This window comes from Aulostomus chinensis, chromosome 15 (genome assembly GCF_037954235.1).
Source record: "Aulostomus chinensis isolate RoL2024-O1b breed Wild chromosome 15, RoL_Achi_v1.0, whole genome shotgun sequence".
Lineage (NCBI taxonomy): Eukaryota > Metazoa > Chordata > Actinopteri > Syngnathiformes > Aulostomidae > Aulostomus > Aulostomus chinensis.
The window spans coordinates 21854354-21871241 of record NC_141334.1 but is presented as its reverse complement, the minus strand read 5'-3'; the positions used below and the strand labels follow the sequence as shown (position 1 = coordinate 21871241).

At 46.1% G+C, this 16888-nt stretch overlaps 1 long non-coding RNA gene across 1 annotated transcript; it reads left to right on the top strand.

Moving 5' to 3' along the window:
- Positions 1-401: 401 nt before the first annotated feature.
- LOC147249165 (uncharacterized) lies at positions 402-15458 on the top strand. The gene is made up of 8 exons (XR_015119490.1): positions 402-1194; positions 1439-1591; positions 1973-2077; positions 2356-2406; positions 2486-2648; positions 2759-2905; positions 4783-4974; positions 15342-15458. It is a non-coding gene; the product is annotated as an uncharacterized LOC147249165 (long non-coding RNA).
- The last annotated feature ends 1430 nt before the right edge of the window (positions 15459-16888 follow it).

Below are 16888 nucleotides of genomic sequence, written 5' to 3'. Positions count from 1 at the left end.
GTACTGGCTTCTCTGCATTGGCTCCCTGTCAAATTTAGAATAGAATTCAAAATTCTCCTTCTAACATACAAAGTCCTCTACAGTCAGGCTCCTTCATACCTGACAGACGTCATAGTCCTCTATTTTCCAACTAGAACCCTTCGCTCCCAGGATGCAGGGTTACTTGTGGTTCCTAGAGTTTCTAAAAGTAGAATGGGAGCCAGAGCCTTCATCTATCAGGCTCCCCTCCTGTGGAACCGTCTCCCAGTTTTGGTCCGGGATACAGACACCCTCTCGACCTTTAAGAGCAGACTAAAGACCTTCCTTTTTGATCAGGCTTATAGTTAGGGCTGCTTAGGCTGGCCCTTAGATCTGCTGCTATAGGCTTAGGCTGCTGGGGGATCTCCCATGGTGCACTGGGCTTCTCGCTCCTCCTCTCTTCCCTCTCTGTCCTCCTATATGTGTCATACATAAATCTTACTCATACGTATTACGATCTCGTCTTCTTCTCCGGAGCCTTCAGGCTCCCCTCATCCCAGATCCCGGGTGCTGCTGGAGGAGGCTGCAGACCTGAAGAGGCTCAAGCTGCCACCCGTAGCTCCACCTGCTCACGTCCTCGTCTGTCCATCAGTCTCTTCCCTTTCTTTCTCTCTTTATCTCTGTCCCACTCTTTCCTTCTGCATATCTGTCTTCCTCCATTATCTGTCTTTGTCTCTGCCCCACTCTCCGGTTCTCTTTCCCCCCAACCCGTCAAAGCAGAAGGCAGTCCCCATTGCTGCTCATGGAGAATTGCTGGGTGTAAATTCATTGAAGGAGTGTGGTACTAGACCTGCTCTACCTGTAAAGTGTCATGAGATAACTTTTGTTGTGATTTGGCACTATATAAATAAAATTGACTTGACTTGACTTGACTCATAGCATTTGCATAGTGTATGCCAAGGGACAGCTTTGCAATGATATGAAAACATGACTTTGGAAGCGCTGGTCTGCCTGATGGACTATGAACCCATACACCATTTGCATTTTCTTGACAATTTTTCCACTTCTTTCTTTGCCATTGTTGCGCTCTGCCTCTTCTCTCTTCCCCACCTTTTGTGTCTAAAGCTTTTATTCCCACAGAATCCCTGGAGAAGCCCATAGTGGTTCGAGCCTTAGACGGAAAGGAGCTGTCTTGTGTTGTCCATCAGTCCCGCCCCCTTGATATCTGGGTATCTGGTAAGCAAAGTGAAAGTCTGTCTTTTAAAATCCTGTCCTCTCCCTCTATCCCTTATAATCCGGGGTCATCCGTGGCTGGTGCATCATAACCCTCAGATTGACTGGACTGCAGCTAAGATCCTCAAGTGGGAAAATCAATGTTTTCAAACCTGTCTGCTCGTCCTCCTAAGGGAGCAGAGGTTTCTCCATCCACTGATCTATCCGGTGTTCCTTCCATGTACCATGACCTCGCCTCTGTGTTCAGCAAGGAGAGTGCCCTCTCTCTGCCTCCTCATCGGCCCTATGATTGCTCAGCTGATCACATTCCAGACGCACCCCTTCCCCCCGGTCGACTCTACAACCTCTCTCGCCTCGAGAGAAGCCATGGAGAGATACATCGCTGATTCCCTGGCAACAGGTACCATCAGACCCTCCACCTCTGCACTGGGGGCAGGCTTCTTTTTCGTGACCAAAAAAGACAAAACACTCCATCCCTGTATCGATTTCCGTGGCCTCAATCAGATCACCATCCGCAATAAGTTTCCCTTGCCCCTCTTGACATACGCCTTTGAACTTTTGCATGGTGCCACCATCTTTTCCAAGCTCGACCTCAGGAATGAGTATCACCTGGTATGAATAAAGGAAGGAGATGAGTGGACGACTGCTTTTAATACTCACCTGGGACACTTTGAGTATCTGGTGATGCCGTTCAGGCTCACAAATGCACCAGCAGTTTTTCAGGCTCTGGTAAATGATGTATTGAGGGACTTCATTAACCATTTCTGTTTTGTATATTTAGATGACATTCTTATCTTTCCCTGATTGGAGGAGGAACACAGGAGATATGTACGACAGGTTCTGCAGCGGTAACTGGAGAACCGTCTCTTCGTGAAAGCTGAGAAATGTGAGTTCCACTGCAGTTCTATCTTCTTCCTAGGGCACATTATTCAAAGTGGCCAGGTAAAAGCAGACCTGGAGAAACTTAAGGCAGTAACCCAGTGGCCAATCCCCACCTCTGTCAAACAGCTTCAATGCTTCCTCCTGGGCTTCGCTAATTTTTACCGTCACTTAAGGGTTTCAGTTCAGTTGCAGTTCCCCTGTCCGGTCTCATTTTCTCTAAGATACCTTAGAGAACACCTTAGGCCAACAATGCCTTCTTCAATCAGTCCCATCCCCATCCAGGTAGACCTCCAATGGCCTTTCATCATGGAAGAGGATGCCGCTGATATGGGGGTAGGAGCAGTGCTCTCACATTGTGGTGAGTCAGACAATTTGCTCCATCCATGTGCATTTTTCTCCTGCCAACTGACAGCCCCAGAGTGCAACTATGATGTGAGGGACAGAGAACTCCTGGCGGTCAAATTGGAGTTAGAGGAGTGGCGACACTGGCTTGAGGGGGCGGATCATCTGTTTACGGAATGGGCTGGCCACAAAAATCGGTCATACATATAATCTACCAAACAAATGAACTCCAGGTAAGCTCAGCGGGCTCTGTTCTTTGATCGCTTTAACTTCTCACTCACTTACTGCCCTGGAAGCAAAAATGTCAAGCCAGATGCTGTTTCCGGGCATTTTTCCATTTCAGACACCGTCTTGAGCCATGACACCATCCTGCAGCCCTCCAGCATCATAGGAACCCTCAGATGGGAAATTGAGGGGATTAGAGGGCGCTTTGCACACCCAGCCGGACCCTGGAAATGGCCCCCCTGGAAGGTGCTTTGTTCCTGAGGCGGTGAGGTCACAAGTGCTGAAGTGGGCACATTGCTCCTCTTTTTCCAGTCACCCAGGCATGAACAGCAACCTCCAGCTCCTCAACTGGCATTTCTGGTGGCCCTCCATGCAGGCGGACTCTAAAGAGGCTGCTTGCCAGACATGTGCCAAGGGCAAAGCATCCCACAGACCTGGCCTCCTTTACCCTCTGTCTGTCCCCAGCCTGGGGAGTTGGCAAGAGAGTGGCTGGATTTAGTGTAGCACTGTTAAGATTTTTGTGAGTAGGATCAAAGCACAACCACACAGGAAGCAAGGGAAGGGTTAATTGCCTGGTCAGGCATTTATTACTATAACTCAGGGCATCCACTGGAGTGAGGAAAAAAACAGGAGAACTCAGGATGTCTAATGAGGTGGTAACCTTCTGCAGGAAGGCAAGGCAGAGATGGGGACTCGAGTTTGCGACTCAGACTCAAGTCGCACTTAAGTCACACATACAGAGACTTGACTAGAACTCGTTCTGAAAAGACTAATGACTCGACTCGGACTCAAGTTTTGGGACTCGTGAACAATCATTATGTTTTCTTTTTTGGCGTATTAACATTGAGGAAACTGAAACGTCTGACGAGCTTAATGTCATTCCCTTCTTTTTGTCATGGTAATAACCATATTACGCAGCAGGTATGCACCCCACGCACTCTTTCCTCAGATGACGGTAACACTATGGGGACGGGCACACCTGCAGCTGCTGCTGTACCCTTTGTAATTATGTTTGGTGATAAAAACTTCAAATAAGACAGCACCAACAAAATTAAGGATGCTAGATCAACCACATAAAATTTTATCAGGCACCTGAAAACTCACCCAGATTGGTATGTTAGTCACATTAGCGCATATGGACGGTTAGCAAACATATTTAACTCAGCATCAGCTATGTTACGTTAACTTAGTTTGCTACTAGCTTTGTAATTGAATATTTTAAAAGATGGATGAGTATTAATTTGCTTGTCACACTTGTTTGTATTGAATGGCGTTGATATGCCATAAAAAAATTGATGTTACATACCTCTGCCACCATTTAATGGCTAATGTTAAACATAGAAAAATACATAGTTATACTGTCGGCTTACAGGCAGGTTACAGGTTTATTGTTGACCATGCAACGTTAATGTTACAGGTTTTTCAGGTTACCTTTACACTGGGTTTGAATGACAGGATCGAGGAATGTGTTGATTTATAGAAGACTTAAAAGATGTCATTAGAGACCCAGTGTAATTAAACAATACATCGCAATACCCAGTTTAAAGTGATTATATAATTCAAGGATTGAAGGATCTTTATTGTCATACTACTCTAATTTCCATGTTGGTGGTACGAAAATTGAACTCTGGTCCCGGGATAGCAAGCGATAGCATAATAGAGAGTAGAGAACAGAAGTAGGTATTACAAACAGAAAAGATATTTACAGAAGGAAATAAAAAAATAACAATATATATTTGTATATATGTATGTATATATATGTATGTATATATGTGTATGTATATATGTATGTATATATGTGTATGTATATATGTATGTATATATATGTGTGTGTGTGTATGTGTATATATATGTGTGTGTGTGTGTATGTATATATATGTGTGTGTGTGTATGTATATATATGTGTGTGTGTGTATGTATATATATGTATGTATATATGTGTATATATACGTATATATATATACACGTGTATATATATACATATATATATATATACAAGTATATATATATATACGTATATATACTTGTGTGTATATATATATATATAAGTAATAACTCTCTTACGCAACATTTCCACATGCTTTGTAAACGCAAAACAATACACAATCTGCCATTTAAATAAACCAATATGTTTATTGACAGAAGTTGATCCATCTGCAAAGCCGCCGACGTGCAGCATCCCTGCTGGCTCCTGCGCCAGCCCCTCCGCCAGGACTAGTGTCATTCGGGACAGTCCGTTCCCCCGGCTCCAGCACCAGGCCGACGTTGGTGGACAGTCCTCCACTTCACGGCGGTGCATCATCTGGCTCACATGGATCCACCCTTACGATTTACGTAAGCGTATTCCTCATGGAAAGGCGGTTTTATGGCAACATGAGTGCAGTTAATGGCTCCGATTACATTAGAGAATCCGGCTATTGCTGCAAATCGCACTTTAATATTGGCCTGTTCAACCGCACCGTAAGGGAATTTAATGTACCTGCGGGAGAGGCGAATGAGCAGGTCCACCACCAAGGGCATGGCCCGGCTGAGGGTCGACTGGCTCACCCCGGAACGGTCCGCTATCTCCCGCTGAAATGCTTTTTTGTGCCCGATGTATGTGCGGTTATCAAATAATGTCAGTCACCAAACACCGCCACAGGGTGTCGCCAACGGACCAAAGTGCAGTTAACGCAAGAATCTGCTTTCCGCCAACTTCTACGGCACCTCCAGAGTTGGCGTGACACAGCGCAAGAATCGACTAACATTTCGCGTTGATACATCAGAACGTGAGCGTAGATCCTGCCGTACTTAAGTTTGTCTTGCGTAAACCGCGTTCATACATGAGGCCCCAGCTTTTTAAGAGAGATATGGCAGTGGGAAAGAAACTGTTTTTCAGTCTTGTTGTTTTTGTCGCAGGATTCTGTCGCGCCTGCCAGAGGGGAGGAGTGAGAACAGTTTGTGTCCAGGGTGAGAAGGGTCTCTAATGATGTTCCCTGCCCTCTTCCTGACTCAGGAGGAGTACAGTTCCTGAATGGAGGGCAGGGGGGCTCCAGCGAGATATATATAGATATAGATATAGATAGATAGATATATCTATCTATCTATCTATCTATCTATCTATATCTATATCTATATCTATATATATATATCACTTCTACAGCTGCGCCACCAATTTGCAGGGGAGGGTGCTTGTCCCTCCGAAAGTCCACCACCATCTCCTTGGTCTTCTGGACCCTGATGCAGAGGTTGTTTGCTCTGCACCATTGAACCACGTGTTCCACCTCCTCTCTGTCTTCGACCTCATCGTTGTTGGTGATGTGTCCTACTACAGCTGTGTCATCTGCAAACTTGACTATATGGCAGCTGGAGTGTCGTACGTCAACAGAGTGAAACGGAGGGGGCTCAACACAGTCCTGTGGCGAGCTGGTGCTGAGGGAGATGGAAGAGACAGTGTTGTGGATCCTGACGGTCTGAGGTCTGTTGATCAGGAAGTCCAGGACCCAATTCCCCAATGTGGGACTCAATCCAAGGGAGGAGAGCTTCTACACCAGGGTTAGTGGGATGATGGTGCTGAAGGCGGAGGAAAAGTCCAGGAAGAGCAGGCGGACGTAGGAGTTCCTGCTCTCCAGATGGGTGAGGGCTGTGTGGACCACAGATGAAATGGCGTCATCAGTGGAGCGATTTTGCCTGTAGGCGTAGTGGTGGGGGTCCACAGTGACATTGATGGAGGTCTTGATGTGGGCCTTGACCAGCCTCTCAAGCACTTCATGACTACTGGGGTGAGCGCAATGGGTCGGTAGTCATTTAGGCCTGTCACTGTGGAGCACTTGGGGACAGGAACAATAGTGGCAGTCTTTGGGCAGGTGGGGACAGATGACCACGCCAGTGAGGTGTTGAAGATGTCCACCTGCACCTCGGACAGCTGTTGTGAACAGTCCTTCAGTACTCACCCCAGGATGTTGTCAGGGCCTGCAGCTTGATGCCCTTCCACATGCGCCGAGTATCATTTGAGTTGAAGTAACCCTGTGTTTGCTGGGCGTCTGTGGCTTTAGCCCTCGCGGTGGCTGCCTTCAATTCTTTCCTTGCCTCGGTGAGTGCTGATGCCTCACCTGCCTTGAATGCAGCATCCCTGGCTTTCAGCAGCCCTTTCACTTCCATATTTAGCCAGGGTTTCTGGTTCGGGTAGGAGGTTACTGCCCTGGTGGTGATGACATCATCAGCACACTTGGAGATGCAGCCGAGGACGGAGGAGGTGTATTCCTCCAGATCCACCTCTCCCCCGTAGGTGGCTGCCTCTATGAGGTGTCATAACAAACAACTAATCAGTACTGATACTGTATGCTATTAGATAAAGGAGTGATAATAAATACAGTAAATGGTTTGAATTTCCTGGATATAGCTGTGCAGTATTAGCAGAGTGGATAGCAGCAGATGACAGAACGCTCATTACAACCAGAAGAGACATGAGACTTTCATCTATTCAAGACTTGGGACTTGACTTGGACTTGTGACCAAAGACTTGAGACTTGACTTGGACTCGTGACCAAAGACTTGAGACTTGACTTGGACTTGCAAAAAAAGACTTGTGAACATCTCTGAGGCAAGGAAACAGACAAGATCAAAAACTCGAATAGGAAAGGAAAAAACAAGATACTGAGTTCTTCGGCTATCAGATATACTCAAGACTGAGGACTATACTTGCCACAGGAAGCTATGGGAAGATCCGGCGATCCGTCCACTTTTGCTGGGGCTTTGATAGAGTGTGGCGGGTGAGGGTGACATGGCCGCACTTCCAGTGACTGGTCAGGAGGTGGGAGTCTGAGGTTGAGGTGAGGATGTGGGTGGGGAAGCCCTAGCCGTAGCTGTGACAAGTACATCGTGCAAGAGTTACATGACAAGACTAGGCAATTTTATTTGTATAGCCCGTTTTCACAAACAGTTTGTCTCAAAGGGCTTTACATGGCATTATAACAACATCCTCTGCCCTTAGACCCACACATCGACTGAAAACTCAATAGAAAACCCTTTTACAGGGAAAAATCTGAGAAATCTCAGCGTGAGCAACAGAGGAGGGATCCCTCACCCAGGACAGACAGACGTGCAGTAGATGTTATTACAGACAAGAAAACAGTTTACGTGCGAAAAAATTCAAAGTAGCAGATATGATAATAAGTGGGCGGGCGTGAGATGCAAATTTTTTGCTTGTAGCAGAAGCGAATGAACTTCATGTGGGACGTGGACAGTTAGAGGATGAAATAAGACAATGTCACTGCATGCCAATGTTGTGCGCTGAAGAGCGAATTGGTCAAAAATAATGATAATCGATAATTATCAATATAATTATTGATTATTAAATAAATTATTAATGAATATTAAATATTAATTATTTGGGGCACCACCCTGATGAGTTCAGGGAAACAACCAATACAATACAATACAATAATACAACCAAACTTCTAAAAGTCATCAGTCTTGAACAGAGTTAATCTACTAAACAGTCAATATTCTGTAACATTAACTACCTAGGGATAGCTCTGATGTTCGAAGAATGAGATCCGAGTCCTGGCTATTGCTTAGACACGTGACTACAAATTCGTACACAAAAGACACTACGACTTCTCTCATATAATGAAAATATATTTATTAACACAGTGCATCCATCAATCAGCAACACGTTGGTATAACGGTTATCTAACCAAAAGACACGAGTGATAGTGTGTGTGTGTGTGTGTGAGAGTGAGGGAGTGAGTAAGGGGAGAGGGAGTCTGGTTGCCTGGCACCCAGTTAGCGTCGCAGCAGGGTTAACAGCTAGGCTAGTTAGCTGAGGCTAGCTAGCCGCTAGTTAGCACCGTGGAGGTAGAACTTATGGAATGTTAATAACTAAGCGGCGGGCTTGTCGAGAGAGAGATAGAGAGAGAGGGAAAAGAACAAAGGTAAACCCAAAAATGTGTTAACACACTTATGCAGTATTAATAACCGGTAACACCTTCTTGAGATGTCATGGTTATTAATAACTAACGTCAATAAATAACGTACAATGCTATGTAATTTGTGCTAATTACGGGACTTCCGTCACATAAACAGAGCATTCATAGACATTATACAACACACTAAGCTATTTCTTTGCCCAGAAAATGCCTAGTTAAAGGAATCCTTACTTGACCCGGTGGAGCGGTAAGGTATTCGGTTGCCGTGTTACGGAGCGCGGTTCGGCTCGACTCAGAGGGCAGCAGAGCGGCGGTGGGCAGCCTGCAGGGTCTGCTGGAGTTACTGGTGGGAAGGATGAAGAAGCTGTTGAGCTTTCTTTCACCAGGGACCAGTTCACGCTGATTGCGTGGCTCGACGGTGGCTTCTCTGGATGCTGTGACAGGAGGGAGAGAGTTGTCCTTGTGCAGTCTCTGTCGTCACTGCACTGCACTCGAGGTCCGAGGTGGAGAACCGGAGGGTTGAATCTTCTGAAGACGTCGCAAACCACCCAAGGGAAGAAAACCACAGAGAGAAGAAAATCCCCGAGAGAGAGAGAATCTTCTTCGTGCTGAAGTTTATATGTGGAGGCCGATGATGTCACTTCCTGTGGGATGATACTGGCTCTCAGCCAATAGCATTTTGACAGGTTCTTGGACGTGGTCAGTGGCCAGGTTCTCAGAGGGGGGCCAGTGGCCAGATTCATCACACCTCTTTTATGACCCTTTGTTCAAGAACATGTGGTCACTTGAATTCAGGCTTTGAAAAGGGGTGTTAGGCCTCACAGGCCGAAAGCCTTTCTTCAGCTGGACTAATTGTCACATCTCTGAATTAATCTCTTGACCTGGTTGAGTTGGCACAACACCAATACTGCTGCTACTGCTTTCGTATATTGAATTAAACCTCTCGCCACAGGAGCTAGTTGTTCGCACAAATATGCTACTGGCCTGTATTAATTGCCATGAATTTGAGGTAAAACACTGGACATGTCGCCAGATTTTTTCCCAGATGAATAAATGAAATGACAATTCATAATTTGGCAGTCCCATAGCTGGGGTTGGTTCTAAACCTTTTTTTTAGGTCCATGAAAGCTTTTTCACATTAGTCAGTGGCAGTTTGTCAGTCCAACCATTCCTAAAAAGTGTAACATCTGTTGTTTTGTCCTGGGTCTGGGACATGATGTTATCATTGAGATGCACGAGGCATCTAGGGCCCTACATCCAGGAGGATATGACCAAAATACTTAATTCTTCCTGGATTAGTTGCAACTTTTGTTTGTCGACTTTGAGTCTCACACTCGCCAGAAATTTGGGGAGCGCTATAGTGTCAACTCAACGTGACTCTCTTGATGTGGTGGTGATCAATACATCATAAACATAAGATATGACAGTACTGCCAGCTGGAGATGTGAAGTGAGAGAGACGTGACACCGAAGCCTTGTTGAAGATGCCCAAGCTTTCACAGTATCCCTGAGCAAGTCGGTTGAAAGTATAACTTTGGCCTTTAAAATAAAATGCAAACCAAAATTGTGATGCTGGATCCACTCTGACAGAAAAACATGCATTCTTAATGTCGACTACTTACAAACAGACCATGTGTTGCTGGCAGATCTGTTAAAATTGTGAGTGGGTTGGGTGTAATTGAATGCCTTGGTAATACACATTGGTTTACCATTTTCAGATCTTGCACGAATCTCCAGGAATTATCCTTTTTCCTGATGGGTATAATTGGTGTGTTAAATGGGGAAAACGACATGGCACAATTAATCCCTCATCAAGCAAAGCCTTGAATGTTGGCTGTTCCTTGCTCTGCTTCTTTTGATATAGGGTATGGTGCTTTTGACCGGTAATATGATGTCTTACTCTTACTATAGTCAACAGCACGACAGTGGACAAAGTGCAGACAAATGGAGGGTATTTAGCATCGGTGCTCAGTCATTTGCTTTCACACTTGCTTTTACAGGTCCTATCTCATCCCATTCACCCTATACCTATGCCTATACCACTCCACTCCAGTGAAGTAATATCTGCTGGTAAGGAATGCCAACCGCTTAATTTGAATCTACTTCATGATTTAATTGGTACCATTTGTCTAAAAACTCCAGAGGTGGAATTTCTGTGAAACTTGCAACACAGTGCAAATATTCTGGCATTTCTACCTTTCTCATCTATCAAATAATTCAGGCTGAAAAAGCCTTGCCTTTATATATATATACATATATATATATATATATATATATATATATATATATATATATATATATATATATACACAATGGGGGAAATAAGTATTGAACGCATTAACTTTTTTGTCATTACATTTATTTCCAAAGATGCAATTCATGTGACATTTCTTCCAGACACTGGTATTAACTCAAATAATCAACACATGAAAAGAAATCACAACATTCAAATCCATAAATAATGATTATGTGGAATTATGTGCAATAACACAGGAAAAAAGTATTGAACACACCATGGGAAAGCTGTATAATTTGGCAAGGAAAGGCACCATACCATCTCAAATCTGAAAGTAATACACCTCATCACATTTATCACTTTCCTACACCTGCCCTCAACCCTCCTAATGTGCTCCACCCAAGTCAACTTACTATCAAAAACTACTCCCAAATACTTAAAGGACCCCACTCTCTCTAACTCCCTACCATACATCCTAAGCTTTTCACCACCCACATCCCTCTTCCTAGTAAAGAACACTGTCTTATCTACTGAGAACCTGCTCCCCCACTCATAGCCCCACTCAACCACCACATCTATAGCCTCCTGTACTTTATCCACTACATGTGCAAGTCCCTACCCCTCTTCCATAGCGCCCCATCATCAGCAAACAGTGTTCTCCCTACATCCCCACCTACCTGTGAAAACACATCATTAATCATAACACTATACAACAGTGGACTAATTACACTGCCCTGTGGTGTGCCATTACTCACTGTGTATTCACCTGACACCTCACACCCTATCCTAACCCGTATTACCCTCTCGGACAGGAAATCTTTCACCCAGTTAAACACCTTACCTCCTACCCCCAGCATGTGCAGTTTAATTAACACCCCCTCCCTCCACATCATATCATATGCCTCCTCAATATCAAAAACCACCACCACAACTGACTCCTTATTTACCTGTGCTTTCCTAACCTCATTCTCCAACCTCACCACTGCATCCATAGTACTCCTACCCTTCCTAAAGCCTCTCTGATACCCAGCTAACCCCCCTCCCCTCTCCAACACATACGTTAACCTATCACACACTAACCGCTCCATAACCTTACCCAGGTTGGAGCTAAGGCATAGGCCTTACCTCAACCTTCAGGGTATAGACCCTGAAGGTTGAGTGGTATCCTTCCCTGGTTTCCGAACCGGAATCACCATTTCCTCTTTCCACACCCTTGGTATCCTGCCCTCCTCCCAGACCCTATTGTACAGCCCCAGCAGTGCCTCCAGTTCCCCTTCACTCAAGTCCCACCCATATCCTCCCTCCTGTCCAACACCCCCAAATGCTTGCCCAAAGTAGCCCCCCTCCCCCTCCTCTCCTCTTCTGTTAAGTTATCCTCACTATGTATCCTCGCAAATGCCCCCGCCATCATCTCCACTTTTTCCCTATCTGTCACTGCTATCTCCCCCCCTGCTGTCATCACTGGGTAGCCCCACTCCCTCCTATCCCCTCCCATTTTCCTAATCATTCCCCATACCTCTCCCACTGGGGTTGTCCTCCCTATGCTACTACTAAACTGTCTCCAACTATCCCTCTTAGCCTGCCTAACCACCCTCCTCACCACTGCTTGTGCCCTCTTATAACTCACTAGACTATTCATTTTATGACTCCTCTTCAGCTGCCTAAATGCCCTATTCCTTGCCCTCACTGCCTGACTACACTCCTCTGTCCACCACGGTACCATCTTCCTGCCTCCCCTCCCTCTACTCCTTGGTATACTCTCATTTGCGGCTACAATTATTGCTGATGTCAGCCTATCATTTACCTCATCTACACTCCCCTCCATATCAAGCCCAGCCACCTTCTCCTCCACCACTTCCTGAAACACCCCACAATCAGCTTTACCAAACACCCACCTCTCCACCCCCTCACCTGACATGACTTGCACCTTCTCACCCACTGCACACAACACGGGATAATGATCACTCCCTACAATCGACCCATTCAGCACCTCCCATCTGCTTACCCCTGCCAAGCCGCTTGACACCTGTGTTAGATGTAAAGCTGACTCATTCCCTGTCCTGACATCTATCCTTGTCCCCCTACCATCATTCATACATACTAGGCAAGGTAAGGCAAGGCAATTTTATTTGTAGAGCCTGTTTTCACAAACAGTTTGTCTCAAAGGGCTTCACATGGCATCATAACAACATCCTCTGCCCTTAGACCCTCACATCGACTGAGGAAAAACTCCATAGAAAACCCTTTTAACAGGGAAAAATCTGAGAAACCTCAGGGTGACCAACAGAGGAGGGATCCCTCACCCAGGACAGGCAGACGTGCAGTAGATGTTACAGACAAGAAAACAGTTTACAATACAAAATGTGGGAAACATGGAAATTTTAATAACAGTTGAAGAAGGAAGCTTCTGGAAGGGGAGGCAGGGAGAGCAACCAGCTTGATGGGGGACTGGATGGCAGACTGTTTCATGGAAGGGGTGCACGGGCCGGTGTAATAGTAGGGGATAAAGAGGGGTGGGGGGGGGGGGCGATGCAGGCGGCGGTTGGAGCTCTGGTGGAACTGTGGAAACAGAGAGACTGCGAGACACCAAGGCCAAACTACAAAGTGCAACAAGTAATGGTAATGACAGTTCCAAAAATGTGCGGGGAGGAGAGGAGGAGAGAGGGGGAGAGCAGAAGAGAGGAGGGGGGGAGAGGAGACGAGAGGAGAGGAGGGAAGGGCTCCATGTAACCTTTTGTGTCCAGCAGTCTAAGCCTATAGCAGCATAGCTATCAATGGTTCAGAGCTACCTGAACCAGTCCTAACTGAAGGCTCTGTCATAAAGGAAAGTCTTAAGCCTGGACTTAAAAGTAGTCAGAGTGTTTGCCTCTCTGACCCATGGAGAGAGCTGGTTCCACAGTAAAGGAGCCCGGTAACTGAAGGTTCTACCTCCCAGTCAGTTTTTAGAAATACTGGGAATCACTAAAAGACCTGCATTCTGGGAGAGGAGTGCTCTGGTAGGACAGTAGGGACTAATGAGTTCTTTCAAATAGGATGGGGCTTTATCATTGACAGCCTTATAAGTCAGCAGAAGGATTTTGAAGTCGATTCTAGATCCTACAGGAAGCCAGTGGAGAGAAGCTAAAGTGGGAGAGAAGTGTTCTCTCTTCTTAACACCCGTCAAAACCCTTGCTGCAGCGTTCTGGACCAGCTGGAGACTCTTTAGAGAGTATTTAGGACATCCTGACAAGAGAGAGTTGCAGTAGTTCAGCCTAGAAGTGATAAATGCATGCACCAGTTTCTCAGCATCACTCTGGGAAAGGATATTCCTCATCTTAGCGATACTTTGCAGATGGAAGAAGGCGGTCCTAGTCACATAATAGTGCCCTAACCTCCATTAATTCCTCTACCGTCCTCCCATTGCCATCTGTATGCCCTCCACCCCACACTACACTATCAGTGTTGTTTTTGGCAGGCATTTTAGATTTAGTTTTAGTCTCAGTCTTTTGGACTAAATGCTTCTTAGTTTTAGTCAAACTTTAGTCATTTCTAGCCTTGATAGTTTTAGTCTAGTTTTAGGCGACGAAAACTCAAAGGTTTTAGTCAAATATCAAAGATACCTATAAATAAAAAGATATATGTGTATGTACTTAATAGGCCAATACAGGTATTAGAATGAAGCACTGAAACTGATCTACTTTCAAAGGTGAGTTTTTCCCCCTCTTTTTCTTTCTCTACCTTTTACTTTTATTATTTTGTTGCAGATGCAGACAACACACTGGCACACAATAGGAGTATTGTATCACAATCAAATAGGATTAGACAAAAATAAAAGCACACTTGACTTCCATATGAAGTAGGATGGGACACAAAGTACAATTTTACTAGAATATGAGGGTGGAGCAGCAGTCTTCTCTTTTCACAGCAAACAAGTTTCACAACCACAAGTCAAGTTCGCGAGACATTAAATCTCAACATGGCCATGAATGCTTTTACAAATATGTAAACATCAAAACAAAATTTCCTGCTCTGCATATATAAAACAACTATTTATGGCAACCAAACAGAAGCATCATGGAAGCACGGTAGGACCTGTACTGACACTAGTCAAGTAACAACTTGCCGTTAGGTAGCCTACTGGTTCAATTTGACGAAAGCGCTTCTCTCTAAAATGACTCTAGCGTTACAGGTGACCTCAGTCGTGGCCATTGTAACAGAGCCAAAGACTCTCAGCAAATGTTTGTCGTATTTTTTCCTGAAAGTTTGAAGCCACAACATGAGGAAGCTGTGGTGGCTCCGTCGTCTGACTCGTCTCCTCGGGCCCGTACAAGGCATTCTGTTTTATTGTCCCTTGGACTGCATCTGAAGTTCGACCATAAATCATCTCTCTTTTTATGACCACCCGCTGCAGACAGGCCCAGACTTTCTGTGTGTGTGCGTGTGTGTGTGTGTGTGTGTGTGTGTGGGCCCAAGAGAGGCTTTTAGTGTGTGTGTACTGATGATGGGGGCGTGGTGTCACGTCCCCATGGTCACGGGCATGGGGGCGTGGCATCATTTGTGACTTCCTTCCCTTCTCAGGTTGGAGCTTTATGGGGCAGAGCTGCTGACTAATTGGGAGCACCTGGGCCCGGTGTCTCCGAGCTATAAAGCAGGCGGCCAACCTGGCCGGCTGGCTCTCGCTCACTCCTCCTGGCCCACGTCAGAGCGATGGTTGTTTCTTGAGTTATGTCTTGTTTAGTTCTCTGCATCCATCACACCGCGCACACACACCCCCTGTACACTCATGCACACACTCGCACTCACCACTGACACTACTGATAACCACACTCCATTGTATGTTATGGTTTGCCTTGTGTTGATTTTGCGTGATTAATAATAAATTATTAGTTGTGTGTCATGTTGACTCCACGTCTCCCTCCTTCGATGTTTCGATCTCTGAACCGGGTCGTGACAGTGGCCATGAGGACCAGCAGCTACAGCTGGCTCCGTTCTGATGTTTTTCGTCCAGCGTGACGAAAACAACACTGTAGACTATGAGCATTAAAATCTGCGCACCACACTACCCTCTGCCACCCCTCCCTCTGGATACGAACTAATTTTTAGGGCCTGAGCCTGAAGGTACTTCAGGCGAAGACCCTATTATGTTTGCTCGTTCTACCTCTAAACTGACAAAGGGGTTATAGTAATTAACTATGACAACCCCCCCCCCCAAACCTCCACCACTATGTACTCCTGTTCTACCCCTCTATCTAGCTCCCTAAATGACACACCCCTCCTAACCAGCGTAGCACAAACCTCCTCCCCCACCTCCTATCCTATCTAGCCTCACAATTACATATCCCTGCACCACAAAATCTAACCCAGGCTTACGCCATGTTTCCTGAACACACACCACGTCTGGTTGCACCCCTATTCCCTCTAAGTAGACCTTGAACTCCTGACCATTTGCTAACAAGCTCCTCGCGTTACACTGAAGGATCACCACCATACTCAAGTGTGTCCACCCTTCCCTGCCCCCGATCTATTCCCTTCAACTATCCTGGCCATGACCTTCTCAAAACTTACTTCCTCTATCCCTAAGAGGCACCCAGCTTGTCTCACTATGATCTTAATCCTCTCGGTCTTTGAGGAAACCTCCATAGTGGAGGTAATAGCTGCCGCCACGAACGCTACAACCTGCTCACTAGCCACCCACCCCTTCTCCCTACACTGACACCCCAGCCCTCCACTCCTGTTTTCCCGACCCTCCATGCCTGGCTGTTCCCTACCCCCAACCGTCTGCCCTACTACACCTGTCCACCCTCCCAAGCCTGCCCCACCCACCGCTCCTGACCCTTCTACTGCACTCTGCCCTTCCTCCCTCTGCCTGACCACCTTCACCGCCTCAGCATACGACACCTTCTCTAACACCCTCACCCTCTGAACCTCAACCTCCCCCTTCATCACCTGACATCCTCCAAAAGCTTCTCTATATGCGCGCCCCCACAGCTACAACATCGGGGCTGGGCATCCTCAGGACACTCTCCAAACTTGTGCTCCCCTGCCCACCGTGGACATCTCCTCTTCCACTCACCCTGTGCAGTGTACCCAAAAGACTGACAATTAAAACACCTCAGTGGCAGGGG